At 50.6% G+C, this 19,229-nt stretch overlaps 1 protein-coding gene across 2 annotated transcripts in view; it reads left to right on the top strand.

Annotated features, from left to right (window-relative positions):
* Positions 1-19,229, top strand: part of sash1a (SAM and SH3 domain containing 1a) — a 169,205-nt gene that overhangs the window by 2,627 nt on the left and 147,349 nt on the right. The window lies entirely within an intron of this gene.

Genomic DNA, 19,229 nt, shown 5'->3' with positions numbered 1-19,229 from the left:
ATTTTGCATTAACGTGTCGTCTTGTGCCAGGATGGTCCTTATAGGGTTAATCTGTGATGACCTTGGGCTGGCCAGCCCCGCCGATTCAGGACTCTTAGCATCAGCGTGTGATGTCGGTACAGGGTTTGGGTTTTGTGTGTCTGGCACTAAGGCATGTCCAGGAGATTTACGACATCTCTGGGGGGTGGCAGGTTGTGGTGGTGGTTGGGGGGTTCAGGCCAGGGGTTGCTGAGTGGGCTGGCTGTCGTCCCTGGAGACAGACGCCTTCATTAGCTTAGTGATTTCCTGTACAGGGAGTGATTTGCACTGGGGTAATTTAATTTGGACTGGCTGACCAATCTCACCGGGTTAGCCTGCCTTAGCTGTCGCCATTGTGCTAAATTATGAGGAGCACCAAAATGCACAGACAGCTGGTTGGAAATGTTGTTGGAGTTTGAACCGGTCAGGCGGCGGCCCTTAAGCTCCCCGGCAGTGGCTACGTGTCTCTGATCCTGTCAGTCTCATGCATTCTGAGGCCCGTTAGCAGACGAATGCAAACCTGGGCCTGCCAGACCTGAAACCTGCAGCACCTCCATGCGGGGGCCTGTCTGAGTGGCCACTAGGCTCACCAGGCGCCTTGAAGTGGTATGTTGATGAAAGGCCTTGTTTTTAGCGGGGGGGGAGGACATGCGCGCGGGGGGGGGGGGGGGGCACAGTGTGGACTGCACATGTGATATATATTAGAGAACTGAATTTTATATAAATCTGTGAATGCAATCAAAAAAACGAAAATAGCCAAAGGTTTTTTATTTCGTTTGGATACTTATGGCTAAGGTGTGTGTGTGTGTGTGTGTGTGTGTGTGTGTGTGTGTGTGTGTGTGTGTGGTTAGAGGATAAAAGCGGTGTAGTTCATTAGTTTACATTTGCGTATGCATTTCTAAGTATGCAAATGTGAAACTGAAGTACAGAAAACATGATTGTTCTTCTGTCCATCCATCCATCCATCAGTTTATCCTGGTGAGGGTCATGGGGAGCCTGCTGCCTATCCTGGGCAGTACAGGGCACAGGGCTGGCGTACACCCTGGAGGAGATGCAAGCCCATTACTGGGCACAGACATGCAAATGGTTACACACACACACACACACACACACACACACACACACACACACACACACACACACACACAGACCTGTACTCATATCTTTGTGAGGACTCTCCATTCATTTTAAAACTTTAATCCCAACATGACGACCTTAACCCCCACCCAGCCCGAACCTTAACCATAAGTAACCAAACAAAACATGAAACTTTTGGCATTTTCAGATTTTTGATTGCAGTCACAGATCTTTATGGGGACCTGAAAAATGGTCCCCACAACTTCAAAATAACAGGTTTTCACCACATTCTGGGGTACATTTGGTAATATAAACACAATACACACACACACACACACACACACACACACACACACACACACACACACACACACACACACACACACACACACACACACACTGGCCTGACTGCTTGGCTCTTCATGGCAAACATGCAAACTCCAGTCACACACTGATTTATTTCTCGCCATTTCCTGATCTTTGGCCCATAAGCTGAAGCTGCCTGTCTCTGTGCCACAGGCCATACGCAGTGTCTCCCTCAGCATGTCAAATTCTATTATTCTCTTATGAGTCAGTTTCCATGTTTCCTTGCTTGCTTCTGATTGTCTTTTTTTGTTTTTTTGTAAAGACGTTGGTCATGTAAATAATGTAACCGCATGTCAAGTCATCGCATGCAAACATGCACCGTATCGTACGCAAATGAGCGCACACCGTTGGGCATGGAGTATGCCTGCCCTCCACAGGTGTGGACAGGATGGACCGGGCTGCTGAGCTTATACCACCAGGAAATGGGGCCCAGTTTATACCCTGAACGAATCGATGTCAGTGCTACAGAAAGACATCCACCTGTAGGGGGCGTCTTCAGACCCATAATTACTGGTGTGGATCTAATTATACGATCAAGCGGCCCAGTTAGCTTTGCAGTCTTGCTGGACAAATGACGCTGGCAAGAGGTCGCATTTCCTGCGATTTCCGGCTGTTAAGTGTGTGCTGTTGGAGGCCACTCCCTGAACCCCAGGTCAGCCTGCGGCAAAGGCGGTGGCCACATGGCAGGCATGTGACACAGGCGTGTACCGTCGCCGGAAGGCCATGCAGCGGGGGGGGGGGGGGGCGTGGCCACCGCTCCTTCCCTGAGGTCTTAGTAGCGGGTGTCCAGGAATAGGCTTTGCACAGGTGCCGTGCGCAGGCAGGTGCGACGCGCCCGCCGACTCTACCGCCGTTTCTCAAACGCACCCCCACTTCTCTTGTTAGCGCGGCAGATTGCAACCGACTGCTAATATTCTCCTGGCAACGCGGCAAATTATTTAATGTGATTTTGTGGAGTATCGTCCTCTTAGCAAGAGCTTTATTAAGTCAAATTAACCTACAAAATGTCATTTTAGCCCGTACGCTGTTTATATAAAGACATCTCCGCGCTGCGATGCGTATCACTGACTTTTCAGGACATCCTCTGTTGTTTTTTTTTTTTTTAATGTCAAAATTAAAATGTTTTTAGAGACACTTGAAATAGAGGAGCAGCTATTATGGGCTTCATTTACCCTCAGAGTACAGGTCAGGTCTGGTGGACTGGGACATGTGTGTCTCGCACGCACACACACACACACACACACACACACACACACACACACACACACACACACACACACACACACACAGCTTGGCGGTCTCTATGACTCTGGCTGTCCCCTCCCCCCATGTATATATACCATAAGGGTCAGGAATCTTTTAACTGCCATAATCTCCCCCCCCCCCCCAATAAGGCTCTAAGAGCGAGATGTTTCTCAAACTGACGCGCAGATAAACTTGTTTAATGTTCCCCGCCTGTGGACCCCCACCTGTTACTCATCATAAACCCTTTTAATGTTTAACATGGGCTTTCTCATGCACAAACTGCAGCCTGCAACAGGCTCTGCTTTACTTTATGCACGTAAATAATTCCTCGCCACTGACACAACTGGTTTACTAAGTTATCAGCACACTGAGGTAACATCTATTCTAGCTAGAGTTGTAGGTTGTGAATGTATTAACTTGAAGTCTGCTTTTAGCAGAAGCGCCATCGATTATGAAAAAAGTTTGTATTTACCATGCAGTCAGGGGAGTATAGACTCCCAGGAAACTGGACGGGTTTCCCCAATATGTGGATTAATCTCCCCTTTAAAGAGGATCCCCGGAGTGGATGTGAGGTGGTAAAGTTGCACCTCCTCACCCCGCTGTGACGGAAGTGGCCATCGTATCTCCTAACACCCCCGAACCATCCATCCATCCATCCATTTTCCAAACCGCTTATCCTATTGGGTCGCGGGGGGTCCGGAGCCCATCCCGGAATCAATGGGCACGAGGCAGGGAACAACCCAGGATGGGGGGCCAGCCCATCGCAGGGCACACTCACACACCAGTCACTCTCACATGCACACCTACGGGCAATTCAGCAACTCCAATTAGCCTCAGCATGTTTTTGGATTGTGGGGGGAAACCGGAGTACCCGGAGGAAACCCCACGACGACACGGGGAGAACATGCAAACTCCGCACACATGTGACCCAGGCGGAGACTCGAACCCGGGTCCCAGAGGTGTGAGGCGACAGTGCTAACCACTGCACCACCATGCCGCCCCACCCCCGAACCACCCACCTGTAAAAAGGGAGCCATGTCATTACATCGTTTCCATAAATACCACCTCCGGCAGGCTCAAGGATTCTGTTCGGGGGGGGGGGGGGGGAGGGGAATGTAACCACCTTTCCCCCCACCCCTGGGTCTGGGGCTTTTGACTCCCTGTAAGTGCCGATTGCTTCTGTACCGAGTAATCAGAGCCCGTTCCTCATTGAATCAGGACTGACGTTGATGGTTGGGCCCCTCCTGCTGTCGCCCCCCCGCGGGTCACATATCGCTATAGTCTGCGTCATAGGGACAGAAAATGTGATATTTCAGTATTATCCTGCTCACTTTGGCAAAATGGAATGACGCTGTAAGGGCTGTCTCTATAAATATGAACTAAATACTTAGACTCGGCTTAAGGTTGTATTGTTAAATACCTAAAATATTTAAAAATATATATTTTTTAAAGAGCCATCCGTTGTTTATTTAACTTAGCAGAGAAGTGCAAAGTAAAACAGGGCTGAAGTGCATTAACCACCACCGGATGTCGAGGGCGGACATTGATTGGGGAGCCGAACCTGTTTTAAACACAGGGATTGTATCTGCGCGATCCGGTCCCCATGGATTGGACTTGGCCCAGTCGCAGAAGGTCCTGGGGGGGGGGGGGGGTCCAATTAACAAAGCCCGTTATCCTAATTGCTGAGTAAACAGTCATTTGGAGCTGCGTGCCGCGTTCCCACGCTGGGCTGCAGTGACAGCCGTTACCCGTTTGTTTGCTAATTAATTAATTTGCCAGCACTGGCAAAGCTTTCATTGTGGTTTTCTGCAGTCGGACATTTTTTTTGCCAGTGCAGAAATGGGGATGTGCTCTAGGACACACCAGCAGGATTAATTGTACTTAATACAATGAAATTCTTTCTTTATTCACTTTAATTGTGCCCTTCTGAACATTGGTGCCCTGCAGCCTTCAGTACACAAACAGCATACTCATCCCTGCAGCAGGACTAACAATGCAGTTCGTCATTGCGTGTTTCCTGAAGGCTATGTGCTCCATCCATCTGCTTTCTGGGTGGATTTCGTGAAGTGAGGCCCTTTATTCACCCCCACAGCACTTGTGACGGCCTTACAATGTATTACAAGCTCCTAACCTCATACTGAAGAGTTCCCACCGGGTTCAGTACAATCAAATCACACGGAATAGTATCGCATTACATCTTGATGTTTTCTATAAGTGGGTGTTTCCGAGTTTCCTCTCGTCCTCTTCATCATATTATGGCTAAGCCTTAACCTTTCCTTAAATGGCGACTCTTCATTAAAAGTCAGAATTAGATGTTTGTCGCTTTGCTGCCTGGTCGGGCCTCACTGTTGTGCCTGAGCACCGGTACTGAACAGCGAGCCCTGAACATCGGCCTGAACGCATCATGTCTCTGCTTGGAGAGACCACGGAGGTGGTTTTCCACAAGCCGGATTTCAGACGCGTGCTCGACATGCCTTCTGTCTAGGGTTGGGCGATGTGCGATATTAATATTGACATCGCCTGTTATGCACATGCAATTCTCACTTTGCAAGGACTGCGGTAGTCAGCTGGGTTGAGATCAGGCTGTACGATACCCAGGGACGGATTATGGGTTGTGTGGCCCCCCCCCCCCACCACCACCACCACCACCACCAACCCCAACACAACCACCACAATTCAAGGGCCCTTGGCAGCCAAACACCCTCCCTATAGGGTCAGAGGCAGAGGATCAAAGAATGTAGGCCCTCTAAAATAGACAAACGAAAATACATTGTTGATAAGCGTTGAAAATTGTTTTGGGCTAGGGGCCCCAAGGGCCCCCTGCACCCCAAGGGCCCCTGGGCAGCGGCCCCGCTGGCCCGGTCCGTAATCTGTCCCTGACGATACCTTCATACTGACTGGGAATTATAGCGCAGGGAGTTAAAGTTCCGCTGAAACATTTTGATGCTGTCATAAGAAACAAAACTTAGCAAGCTTTGCAACTGTAATGATTGATCCTATTCAAGATTACCGTAGTATATGTTATAATAATCAGTCAGTGAATTCTGCATGGGCTCTCTGAGACAATCATGATCATTTGTATCCTTGCTGTTTAAATCTCCTATAGACAGGTTTGTGAGAACACTTTTTTTTATCTCGAGCTTCTTCTTTTGCTATATATATATATATATATATATATATATATATATATATATATATATATATATATAACAATATTTATCCAAGAACATGCAGCCCTCCTCCTGTCTAGGTGACATGAATCAGTATTCTTTCCATGACCTGCTTATACAAGTGCATGGTTGGAGGGGTCTGGGGCAGATCCTCCATGGCTGATTATGTGGAGGAAAACATCCATCTATCCATAGCTGTGGGTTGCTTATTAGTCAGCCTGCAATTCTCTGCTAATATGTGACCAGTGTCTGTGCTGTGGTGGCCATGAGTCTTTGTCACTGATTAACAATCTTGGGCGTGTTCAGGGCAGAGGCCGTGTTCAGGTGATCTGGTGAACCTCAGAAAGGTGGAGAATTCTCCCATTGCAGATAATGCTTTCGTTTTATTTTTATTTTCGCATCTCTGGGAGCTTTTGTTTGTCAGGAGTCGTTTAGCAGCTAAACAATGGAAATTCTATGCTGGAAATTTTATTGTACTTTTTCATTTTTTTGTTATTGATTATTGTGGGAAACATTCAGAGGTATGAAGTAGGTAAACTGTACCCCTACGAAAAATAAGCAATTTGTCGTAACAGAGCGAGTAGATGTGAGGCGGTCGACACAGAATATTCGTCGTCTGGTGCGTTTGGTAGATCTGCCATCCTCGTTTAGTCACTGTCTGTCTCACAGCACACATGTAAGGCTACATATGGAAGCTCGGTCTATCATACTGGTGTGAAATCGCCCACATGTCTGATCCAGAACCCGGTCTTGTTATTCCGCGCGGGATCCTCCTTCCAAAGAGCGCCAGTCCCCTGTAAACATCGATGGGGTTTCCCTTTTAAAGACGCATGACCTCTGTAGCAGAACGTCGATATTTCAGATGAGGGTGGCTTCCCGTGGTTGCCGCGCCTGAGAATGTAAGCCGTCCCGCGGCGGCGCAAGCGAATGGTTTTGACACGGTTCCCGGTGAAAAACAAACACGAGGGTGGAGCGCGAGCGAGGGGCTGCCGTCCGTGCGACAAAAGCAGAGCGCGCGCTTTAACGAAACGTCCGCTCCGCGCGCTGTGTGCTTCTGTGCGGATTTGCCTCCTTACCAGTAAAACCGCAGCGTTACGAACGCTTGTCAGATCCGTGTGTAAACTGTAAGCGCACGGAAATCCTTCTTCTTTCAGCAACAGACTGTTAGCAGCTGTTATTAGGGGAAGATTATCGACAGTCTGAAGCGCTGGCTTACAGTAGTGATGGAAGATGGGGGGTATTTTGTTATAGATTTTGATAATTTTGGTCTTGTTTGGCTCTGTGGGCTGCATTATCACACTCGGATAAGGTTTCTAACATCAGTCATGAATAGCTGAGTGTAACTAATGTTTTAATGGGAGAACTGGGAAATGGATGGACTCGGAAAGGCACAGTTTGTACTCCATTATGTGAAATATGACTGCCTGACTGGCGAGAGCCCAGCCCACAGGTTCCCAGTGACATTGCTGGGTGTATCGGTCACATTGGTGTCGCTAGTGCTCTTGGTTTGTCTCTGTGACCCCTCTATGCCCTGGGTGTCTCCGTGAGTCATCTCCAGGCGGCGTTTTCTACCATGGCCTCCTTCCCTAGGTTTAGAAGAGTGGTATTCTGGGCGTATGAAATAGGAGGATATCGGCATGGGGAACGAGACTTCGGCAAACTTTGTGTGTGTGTAGAGGAGAACCGTTTGAAGCCTTTGATGGCAGGCGTCTTGGGTCTGGCTGCATGTAGAGCATGCCTTTCTGAGATCCTGCACCGTTTTGATCGCCAGTCACATGCTGTGGTCCCCTATTCAGGCTCGCTGAAGGCTCTGTGGGCAACCATTGATGTTTCTATGGTAACGATATTATGAAGTCGATTTGGAAGGGAAAGTGAGGACGGACATATGCATGAGGTGTGGAATATTTAAAAGCATTGGAAACCCGCTGCTGGGGCGTGGGGGGAAAGGCACCGTTATCTAACCTGGCTGTGGCCCGTATCTGAGTGTGGGCGGTCCTAATGAGCGGATTGGCATTCTGGACTTTGGGTTGAGGCATCGCCTTTCCTCAGCTAGGAGAGGAAGGGAAAACCCAAACAGGCTTTCACACAGTGGGGGGGCGGGGGCTCTGACTCGCCCACGTTTTATTTGAGCCTCCAGATTTCCTGCCATTCAGCCCACGGCAGGCGACCAGTGCCCAGCTACCCAGGTGTGAGAGTGGTCAGGCCGAGTCCTGGGTGAGGATGTGGCAGGGAAGGGCTTAGCAATGACACGGACTGAGCAAGGCGGGCCTTAGAAGTGCCGAGTCAAACAACCAACCAATCACGTGTGAGGAATAGGTGAGGCGAGGCTTATAAGTGCCAGGTCAAACAACCAACCAATCACGTGTGAGGAATAGGTGAGGCGAGGCTTATAAGTGCCAGGCCAAACAGCCAACCAACCACTTGCAAGGAGAAGGCGGGGCTTGGTAGTGAAACAGCACCTGCAGAGGAGGAAGGTGGTCTTGGCTGCTCTATAGAGGGACGATATGCGAGTTTTCACAGTGCTCTATCCCTACAGGTTATGGGGGAAGGGTCTCGTGGCTCACCGACGCCCATTCCGCGGGCCCTAATCCTGGGCACCATCCCCACCACACCCATCCGGCCCCGATCCATGCAGCTCTGCGGCCAGATCTCTGGGTTCTCTTTGACACGCTGTGCTGGGCTGCCCCGGTGTGCCGAGCCTGTGCAGCAACTCGGTTTCCATGGCAGCAGGTTGCAAATTTTCTTGGCGCTCGCTGCCGCGTGGCAGCCCTGTGCCAGAACGGTGCCTGTGTGCGCTGGAGGTGAGCTGCGCATAAGTGACTCGCCGGGTCGCAAAGGGGTCGACACACCCGGTTCGGGGGCCGGTGGGAAAGATGAAGGTTTTGGTTCATTCGGTGTCTGTCTGGAAGGATTCAGAAGAAAAGGCAGCATTTTCTGTTTTCCTGTCCTATGTTCTTGAGTTTATCAGGCATTTAACAGCAGCAGCCAAACTGCTTTATCGAGGTCTTGCCCATTTTATCGCTGGTGTTAATTGCTCGGCTCGTTTTTGGCGAGTGACTCGCTGATTAACGAGCCTGACGCCTAATAGAAAAGCAGGTCATGGAGGAAGGCGGGGGGGGGGGGGTGGGTGGAGTAAGAGGGGCGTCACTCTGCCAGCTGGGAACATGGGATGTGACCCAGAGATCTGGGGGGCAAACCTGATGATGGGGGGTGTGTGTGGGGGGGGGGTGTTGTTTAATCATGTCCTTTAAGGGGAAAATATATATTTAACACTCTAAAACACATTCCTTAAAGATTTTACTAAAATATTGTAATATGATAATTATAGTACATAAAATAATACTGTATTATAATATTATGTATGTATGTATATATATGCTGCAATTATGTAACTATATCTTTAGAAACGGTTATGTGTGTGTTTCTTTATTCAGAAATGTGTGCTTTCTCAGATGTTGTGTAATCTGGAAGCGTACTGCTCCCGGTTTGCATGCTTCCCGTGTTCGCTGTTGGACTCGTGGCCCCACCGTGTGTTACTTCCGAGTTTATCCGCTCTAATCCTGCCCCCTCCGGAGTTCTGTTCGGCCAGCGCCCTCGGCCCGCCGTAGATCTGCCCACCCCCGTCCCTGTGCCGTGAATGGAAAACGAGGGGTTTGCCGAGGAATCGCGACTGGAGACGGGTATGCGCATCAGGGGTGATTGGATAGGGAAGGAATGGCCAGGAGGTGTGTGTTCAGTTACCTACATCAGCAGCTTTGTCGACAGTGAGGATCGCGAGCCCATTTGTGATCCGAAAGCCGTAACCCATGTCATAGCTCACTAGACTGGCCTAATTGTTAACAGTGCAATTGGTGGCATCTGGGAAAAGAATCGCTGCATCACAGTGTTTTTGGGGAAGGGGCTGGCCCTGGCCCTGGGGTCACCATTCACAGCTGGTTCTCCTTCCTCATGCCCAGCTGCAGCTCTCGATCTCATGAGTGGGTGTGTCCACGGGACAACCGATTGGCTCACGCACACAGACAGGAGGCTGGAGAAGCCAATGGAAATGAATTTTCCATGTGTTTGGACTGCCCCTTCCTGAACATACATCACATGACTGGGGGGCGGTTTACGCTTAACTGCAAACAAATGTTCTTGACTGCTTTGTGTGGGAACTCTTGTTAAAACTCTCTGGGGGGGGGGTGGCATATTGGGGGTGTAGTCATGTGCCACTAAGAGGGGATTACTCTCTCTCCCCACCTGGTGCAGTTGTGTGTGTTCAAGAGGTCGGAGGTCAGCTCAGAATCGGAGGGGACTCGTTCCTGGTACTAGTGAAATGCTGCATTGGGGCACAGATGGATGCGAATAGCAGCAGAGGAACGAACGTGTGCTTTTAAGCGTGTGTCAAGTGGCCGCCCTGCTTTTGGAAGCTCCTGTGGTGTGGGTGGGGGGCATGCGAGGTTTGTCCTGCAACAACCTCAGGAAGCGTGCTGCTGTATCCGTGACTAATTATCCGCGTACCCTCTGAAGGGTGTCCAGGGGTCCCTTTAGCGCCTCCAAACAAGCACTTTGCCTGCCTTTTATTTGTATAAATGTATTGATTCTTTTTCCCATCAGACATCTGGGGAATTAGCAAGTAGCAGCCATCGATCGGTTGGTGTCTGACAGCAGCCTTCGTTGCGTTTGGGGCTTACAGCGCATCTCCATGTTCTGCTGTACAGTAATAAGATGAGAGAGGGTGAAAAAGACGTACATAAATAGAACGTGTGTGTATTTTGTGGTTAGGAAATAACAGGGGAGTAAACAACTGACTTTAAACTGACTGCCTGTTTAATGGAATGTTGCAGGAGGTCAAAGGTCAGCCTAGATTTTCACGGCATTCTATTGGCTAATCGTATTCCTTGTGGCAGGGCGTGCCGAAACGGGGAGACCATACCGGTGCTTTAAAAAAAAAAAGTAGCTCTCATTGGAAAGCAATTACCAATAAGGCACGATGATTTCATTACGTGGCGGGGTAATTAAATAACCGGGGGCATTTCCACGTGTGCTATGGCAGGTCTCTAAGGAAAGCGACACCTCGAGCACACCGAGTGTAAAATATGACCTTGTGCCAGCATCCAAATATAAAAATAACGCATTTCAATATGCATGGAGGAACAGCAAAACAAAATCTGTGATTATAATTAGGGGGGTGTAATTAGTATGCTGTGGTGGGGTAAAGCGAGGCTTGATTCATCAAACATGAGCTTTTTTTTTTGGTGGCGTGTAAAATCACGCGGCTGTCCAAACGTGAGAAGCCGATGTTTCTTACCGTCCCCCTACAAGACGTCGCACCTTGTTGGCCTTTAGCATCCCTGGCCTTCCAAACAGGTCACTAGCGAGTGTCTGCTTTGGCAGGGGGGGGCCGTCAGCTGGCCACTCCTTCCTGGGAGCTTCCTGGATGAGCGCGGTGGGGCTCTGCTGCCTCCCGCGATCTGTCTCCTGGTGCCCTGCGCTGTCAGGGAGGCATCGGCGTAACAGATGCAGCGGTAGCTTGTTAAGGGCCTGTAACGACCCCCGTCCTCTCAATAATAACCCCGCTTACGGTAATTGGCCGGCCTGCAGCTAACTAACCGGACGAGTGCCGTTTGCGTCATTCTGTTATTGGTTTAAGTGAAGCCCGTTTCTATAACGAGGAACAGTCGGACGGACCGTCGTTACACAATTCAGCAGAGCAGCAGTAGTGGCAGAGGGGCCCTCTGACTTTGTGCAGGCCGCATGTCTTGATATCCAGTACTCAGGCAAGCAGCTGCATGTTTCTGTTACTGATGTGGGTTTCCGTTCCGCTGACGGGGGACCCGAAACCGCGGGGAGACACAATATTTATAAATATTTACGGGGGACTGTCGTTTGTGGGAAATGCCGGGCTGCATTCTGTACCCATGCCTAATTAATTTTCAGAGCAAACACAATCGGGATGAAATGAGAGTGATTACTGCAGCCGCTGAACCCCGTCCAGGGAAATTAAAGAAGACAGCGGATGGTGTCAGATCCCTAAATAATAATAAACACTGATGTCTGATTCAGGTCCGTCGGAGCAAATCTTTGGGTAGAGGACTGAAGTGGCCAGCGCGTGGTGATCCATTACCGAACCTACATGCTTTCAGTCCTCATTCTGAGTGTTTAATCATCCGCGGTGACAGCGCTACGAGCAGAGGAGTAACCGTCCAATAGGGAATAGTCCCACGGCTTATTTATCCTGAGAGGAGCATTGTGGGAGATCTGTAATTCCACGTAGGCTTTTAATGCGGGGAGAATATTCAGGCAGCTTACTGTGGATTAGTTAAATATATGTTTCTAGATCTAACTGTTATTTATACGCACACATGCTTTGGGGTCATTATGCTGATGTATTGTTATTAAAATGCTGAATATGAATCGTTTGGGGTGGGTTTTTTTTGCAGGCTGGCTATCCTTGGTTACCGATAGCTTTTCTCAGTCCTCATTTGCATGTGGAGGGTCTCACACTGGGACAGGCGGTCGCCCATTACACTGGGTTATATAACTAAGGCCGTGTCCATCTAACTACCCGTCATACCTACGTTACGCACAGCGCCCCCTTCATGGCGAAGGACAGAGGGACGGTGCTGGAAACCTACCACCCCTGCCAGAACCGAACAGTGTGCAGACAGACACAGTGGTTCTGGTTGGTGCAGATGTCTGCCCCCCCCCCCCCCCCCCCATCCCTGTCTGCAAGGTTACGGAGAAAAATCCCTTTTACCATCGGGATGGTCTGCTTTTTAAAAGCGTTTCATTTTGTCCCCCAAAAGAGCCCATTTTAATATAAACCCCCCCCTTCAGTTAAGCTAAGCTTGATGATGGGTGGGGAGTCGAGTGGCTCTTCATAAGAGGTTTCTTGTGGCGTTGGGGTACAGTGGGACATCTGCCCGCCTTTGTATGGCGGGGTGTGGGGGTGTTAGAAATGTCAAATCCACCCGAAACCTGCCAATGGGGTGGGAGCCGTTTGGTCTACAAGGACTGTTTAGGGCTTAGGGAGCAGGGAGGGAGGGGGGCGTGTGTGGTTTTGCAGGTCCCAATAGCCTGTTGACAAGCAGCCAATGGTGAACAAAAAGGCCCGAGTGTGGAGTATTGTGGACAGGCCTCCCCTCCTGAGATTAGGCCTGCCTCCCCCAGGACACCCCCCCCCCCAGGACTGGCTCTCACATCACAGACTCACACAGGTGCTGTGTGTGTGTGTGTGTGTGTGTGTGTGTGCGCGTGCGTGCGTGCAGTAATGGATCTGGGTCTCTCCTGCTGGCCAAAGAACACATGGCCCGTCATGTGCTGTCAGGGGTGGTCCAGCCTGAGCCTGGTTCAGAGTGACGTGCCCGTGGATCACATGGAGGCCCATCCTCAGCAGCCCCTCCCACTGCTGTTAAATCACTAGCATATGCAGCCCAACTGGTCCCCGGAGTCACGTCGGAGTTAAAAGGCCACTGTGTCGACTTTGAAACTTTCCAAATAAAACGGCCTCGTAAGAATGTGCCGCTGAGATATTATACCTCAAGCAGTCGGGTAGGTGTCCAGGTTCTTGGCGAACGGACAAAAGAGCCCTTCAGAGAGAACTGGGCAGAGCGACTGAGCCCGAAACTAAGTGCGATTCAGAGATGCAGGGCATTAAGAGTGGCAGGCTGTGAATTTTATTTTATGCTTTTGTGTCCATTTTCACTGAAGGTCGATTAGGTTTCCCTTTTGTATGACACCACATGCTGCCAGCACTTGGAATTATGGGAAGGCGGCATCAGGAGAGTGATTGTAACCAGGTGCCTTGTGTCCTGTGACGGGTGTGACTTCGCCTCCAGCTTAAGGGCCAGTTAAGAGTCCATCCGGCGATGCAGAAAGCAGCTGCTTGTGCTTCTCAGCTGTGTGTGGGGGGGTTCGCCTCCCGTGTTAAACTTCCTGTCTGTTTCTGCATCGCCCGTAAACACTGGCAGCCGCGGTTGGTCATTTTCCATGTCATGTGTGATTCATGTGATCCCCGCGTAAGGCAGATTGTTAGCCAGCAGGGGGTGGGAGAGGGAGGGGGTAGGTTTGTGGGGGATCTCTCATGCTGCCGTGACGATCGATCTCCGGCTGGATGCCTGAGCCAATGATGCCGGCTTGCCCTGATCAGGCCGGTCGTCTTCCCTGTGTTAAAACAGGGTCAGCTGGGGAGTGCAGGGAAATTTTGAGGGTGGAGCCAGAGATGTGTTTCCCTGGGAGGGAGGGGGCACCTTCCCGTGCATTTCTTTCAGTTTAGCTCTTGCTATGTGCTATTTTCGTTTTGCTGTTTTAAAGGGGCTATGACCCTATTTTGTACAGCTCGTTCTATAAAAGTCCTTTGTTTGATTAAACCCCCGTGTCCGGTGTGCCTCTGTGCTGCCCCCTGCAGCCCAAACAATGTCATTGTACCGGCTGCCTTTTTTCCCCTTTCTCTGTCTGGCTGGTCATGTGATATGTCAGACAAATCATGGTGTATGTCCATATCCTGTTACGTCCGTCTGCAGGAAACCGGAATTGAAATTCAGGCTTTAGCAGACGCTTTTATCCAGAGTGATGAACGTATTTGAGAAAGCAGGCTGTCCCTGGAGTGACTGGGGGTTAAGGGCCCTGCTCGAGGGCCCAGCAGTGAAATCACTTAGCTGACCCTGGGACTGGAACCACAGTGTACAGATGCCTGGGCCACACATCACCTCAAGTATGTTCTAAGGGGACAAACCTGCCTCTTCTGAGCAGTTCATACCAGAGTTCATGAAGCGGAATGGCAGTTCGCGAGAACATAGAGGACTCCCCGTAATATTGGGCTTGGAGGAGAGGGAAAAAAAGCCATTTGGAAACAGCTATTTAGTTAAATATGTTTGCTCAGCGGTTGTGCGGTGGGTGCCAGCGGTATTTAATGATGCTTCGTTGCCTTTATTTGCGTGTGGCTCGTATTTAACTATGTATGACCGCAAAAGGCAATTAAAGACAAGAATCAGTCTGTTTCAAGAATCAGTCTGCCCCAGTACTTGCGTCGGAGAGGTGGGGGTCGTGATGGAAACAGCAGGTATGAATCTGCCGTACGCCGTTCACAAGCTCGCCGAAGGTGGATATCGAGCCCCCCATCATCGCTGCCAAGGAGACGGTTCCCCTGGACTTGAATCGGCAGACACACAAGGGGGGGGGGGGGCGTGTTGGGTAATTTCAGTATGTGGCTGGAAAACATGCATGTTTTGGATTGATGAATATTTAGGTGAAAGTGCAGCCCCTTTGGATTTTTAAAAAGGAGGAAAAAATATGACCTAATAAATACTGTTTGAACACATACTGCCCCTGCCCCCCCCCCCCCCCCGCCCCCCCACACTCGTTCTACCTGCAGTAAGGTCACCTCTGACCCATGTAACATGAAACAGATTTAACTTGAAACATCCCAAAGATTCAGTCTTCAGCCCCACGGCACAGAGTGTGTCCACAAAGCCCCCCCCCCCCCCCCCCCCCCACCACGTCAATATGGAGGCTCCCAAGGGGTTTGTTTGGTATGCTCGGTGGCCTCGTGGCTGGGGAAAAAAAATAACTGTCACACCGTAACCCCGGGGGGGGAGAGAATTCCTGCTGGCACAGGATCAGCCAGTGACACCCCACTTAACATGTAAACGTGGCTTTCTGTGGGGGAGGCAAGCCACTGAATCTGCCCCCCATTTCAATAAGGGTCGGTGATGCTCCAGTCGCACTCTTTGACATTTCTGCCATGTTTTTTTTATCAAGGTCGCTCAAGGTCTTGGGCTTCTCTTCTTGGTAGGGGTATCGGGGTCCTTGGAGACCCCCCCCCTCCCACATACACTTCATAAAGCGCCGGAGAAATCCACCATAATGGGCTTTAATAAATGGACCCGACAGCCAGGAGACGATACCCGCCTTTGAGTGGAAGGAGCACGGGGGAGCCTCTGGCTTTCTAGGTTCTTCCAGTTATTCTTCTGCTTTTTCTGTCCCGTTTGAAGGCTTGAGTTTAATTTTCCGCCCTTTTGTGGGTGAAACGAAACAGGGGAGAGTGAGACCAAGGCCGTGGGGTGGGGAAGGTGGAGGGGCGGCGACGTTCTCTGCAATTACGCGCATTATGGTCACGGAAAACCATGAGATTCCTCACCCCCCCAAGTTCCCTACTATTGTCCAGCTTGCTGTTTTTGTGTCTGGCTGTCGCCACGGTTACGGGTAATTCAGGTTTCTGTTCATGTCCTTTATCACTCTTTTGTTTTAAGGTTAGCTCTGATTGTTGGCCCGCTGGCTACCTGGGGGGGGGCGAATCGATTCAGTGGTGGGTGGGCGGTGGCACTCACTGTCCCCCGTCGGAGAATGGGACCCTCGGTGAGGGGGGTAGCAGAAACGGAGAGTGTGTGAATCTGACACAGCTGCCTGCCCTGGGGAACGGGCAGAGCGAAGGGTGTATGTGTGTTGGGGGGGGTCTGTTGCTCCTCCATGTTCTGTGATTGTTTACAATGTGAGTTACTTCTATCCCCTAATAAACATGATGTGATTCTCCCCCCCCTCCCCAGGATAATAACAATAATAATAATAATAACAGCCATTCAGCCATTACTCAAACCCTTTCCCAGCAGAAATCGCCCTCTCTGTGGAGTTGTGGGTCATTTTCATTTCCAATGGTCTGGTGAGAAGAGCTACAGCCTGTCAGCGTAAAGTAGGACTGAGCAGTGCTTGGTTAGTGTGCAGTGAACTGTGCAGTGTCGGGGTGCAACAGGGGTGCAGGCTGGTAGCATGTAATAAGACCCGTGTGAAGTGAACGGTCTGCATGCTGCAGTGAACTTCCTGCGTGCTGCAGTGAACTTTCTCTATACTGCAGTGAACATCTCGCATGCTGAAGTGAATTGCCTGGACACTGCAGTGATCTCCCATGACCCAGAGAAGCCAGGCTGCGGGACCCAGCTGGATGGCTGTCTAGGCGGGATGACAGAGTGGCCAAATGAATATGGCTTTATTGAAATGAGCAGTTATCAAAATTGGGAAAGGAAATGAAACTTTAAGGAGGTTGTTTTAAGAGGAATTGGTCTCCGGAATGTTCTGTGCAGAGTTCTGGAGCAGGCTGATCAATCAGAGGTCTGTTACGATTACTTGCAGCACGATTTTACAACATTTGCTGCACTGGTCAGGTCGTTCTGCTTCAGTCGTGTTACACTGGTCCTTTTCTGATCAGGTCGTGTTAGACACTCGGTGCTCCATGGGCACTGAGTGGGGGGGTTCATCTGGAGAACAGGGTTATCCCTCACTGAAGGGCGTGCAAAGCTGGGTCACTCCCCACCTCCTTCCATCAGCGCACTCCTCTCTCTGCTCTGAAATCGGCAGTTTCTGAATCGGTCTGTGGTGCAAATATCTGCCTGGCTGATGCTCCTGGTTTTTCCCCAGGTAGTTTAAATATAATCCCAGAGCTTCCCCCAATATTCATACGGAGGCGTCCAGCCAGTGGCCCAAATGACAGGTGAATTCCTCCCTTGCCCCCAGACTCTGCCACATCCGCCATGCCGCAACCTGTTGTCCTGCACCGCGCCCAGGGCGCAGCCAGCCGCCGCAGCCACGCCGGTCCTCCGTAGTCTGTGTGCTCCCCTCCACCTGGGTCGTGTGATCATTTCGTAGCTGTAGGAGGCACCGCTATTTGGAGCGAGCGCCGAGGAGGCGTAAATCACCGCTAACGATTATCGCGGCCGCAGCTTGCAAACTCTGCCGCGACTTGATCACCTGCCCTGCTGCTTGGAAAATATGCATCGAGTCTCGACCTGTTTCATCTGCGCGTGTGCGTGCACGGTCAGCTTCGGGGCTGCGAGGCTGCGAGGCTGCGGCTGACAGGACCAGGTCGGGTTGGGCGCATGACTGAGTTTGGGAGATCGGGAGTCTGTTTCACAAAGCTGGATCTCTTGCTTAGCCGGACAACTTGTCGGATTTAAGGTATCCCAGTTTAGATTCAACATGTTATCTGGCTAAGCAAGAATCCTTTTCTGTGACACAAGTCCAAGGAGTTTGAAATCTGCTCAGCTTTAGTCTTTTCTTCATTGGTCTCATTAGTCTCATTAATATTGGTAGTAATAGTTCATTGTAATAATAAAAATCATCCATTTATGTTCTAGCCCAGTTCTGAGATCCTCTTTTCTCTTCACATGGTCTTACTTGTTGTAATTTGAGTGGTTTTTCTCAGGTTACTGATCCCAGGTCAGCTCTCAGGTGATCCAAATCCTATTACCCCTGAATAAGATACCCCCCCCCCAGCCTGACTCTGGTAATTTCCCTCTGTGGCCCTGTGTGTGTGTGAGGGGAGGGGTGTATTATGAAGTCTCCCCCGCCCAGCCCAGGGATGAACACTAGAAGCAAAGGTACAGATTTTAGAGTCTGTCTTTATAGGTCCTTGGGGAGGTGGTGGTGGTGGGGGGGGGGTTATGAAGGTGTCAGCTGGACATTTACATGGCTCTATGATCCCTCCCCGGTGCCTATTTCCAGATTTCCTAGCGTTGGCGTCTGCTGGGGTCATGGTGAAGTTGTGTCACTCACTGAGTGGGGGGGGGGGCAGGGAGGACTTCCACCGGGGAAGACCATGTGTCACATATCACCGCTTGGGTTCGAGGCCCCGTTTGGACCCTGTTTCTGCGTGACCCTGCTACCCTTCCTGCCCCATGGGGCCCCAGACGGTGCGGATGAGCAATTCCGCCCCCCCGCCATGAGCCGAATCGTTGGGGCAGAAAGGGGACATTCCTCTTGGGGCCTTTCGCAATGTCATATATGGACTGTGACACAAGCTGTAGGGGCACAGAGGCGTTACACGTACACTCCCTGCCTACCCTCAACTGTCAGGGATGCTCAGAGCAGAGGGCCTGTTAAAACTGTTAAATTAAAAGGAGGATTGTCCTGGGACTCTCGGGAGGGGGCTCAGTAACCCGACCCCCCCTTGTGTGTGGACCTCGGTTACCCACCCTTCCCTGCTGCATAACCGTTGGATACCAGCTCCATCGATTGCTGGGGGCTGCCTTTCAATCTCTTCTGTCGGCTCTTCCGATCCGGAAAGTGCTCTATTAATCCTCCCATGCTGTGGTCGGCCCCCCTATCGCCCAGTCAGACCCCAGATGCTTCTCTTTTGGGCCCGAGTAGTAACTGATCAGGCCTTGGGAAAATAGTGAGGTGTCAGCGGGGGATAAGGCCTCAAGGGCAGGTTCACAGGGGCTGGTTCCCAGTCTTGGAGCATGTGCGTGCAGGTGGGTGTGGCTACATTGGGAATGACCTATAAGAACATTGGCTAAAAATTAATAGTCAAGAAAGTACCTATGCCAATAAGGTGAAGGAGTCTAGAAAGCTGGCCAATCAGCAAACAGGAATGTATTTAAG

Source organism: Brienomyrus brachyistius, unplaced genomic scaffold (assembly GCF_023856365.1).
Source record: "Brienomyrus brachyistius isolate T26 unplaced genomic scaffold, BBRACH_0.4 scaffold66, whole genome shotgun sequence".
Taxonomy (NCBI): domain Eukaryota; kingdom Metazoa; phylum Chordata; class Actinopteri; order Osteoglossiformes; family Mormyridae; genus Brienomyrus; species Brienomyrus brachyistius.
This window is presented reverse-complemented; position numbering and strand designations above follow the sequence as displayed.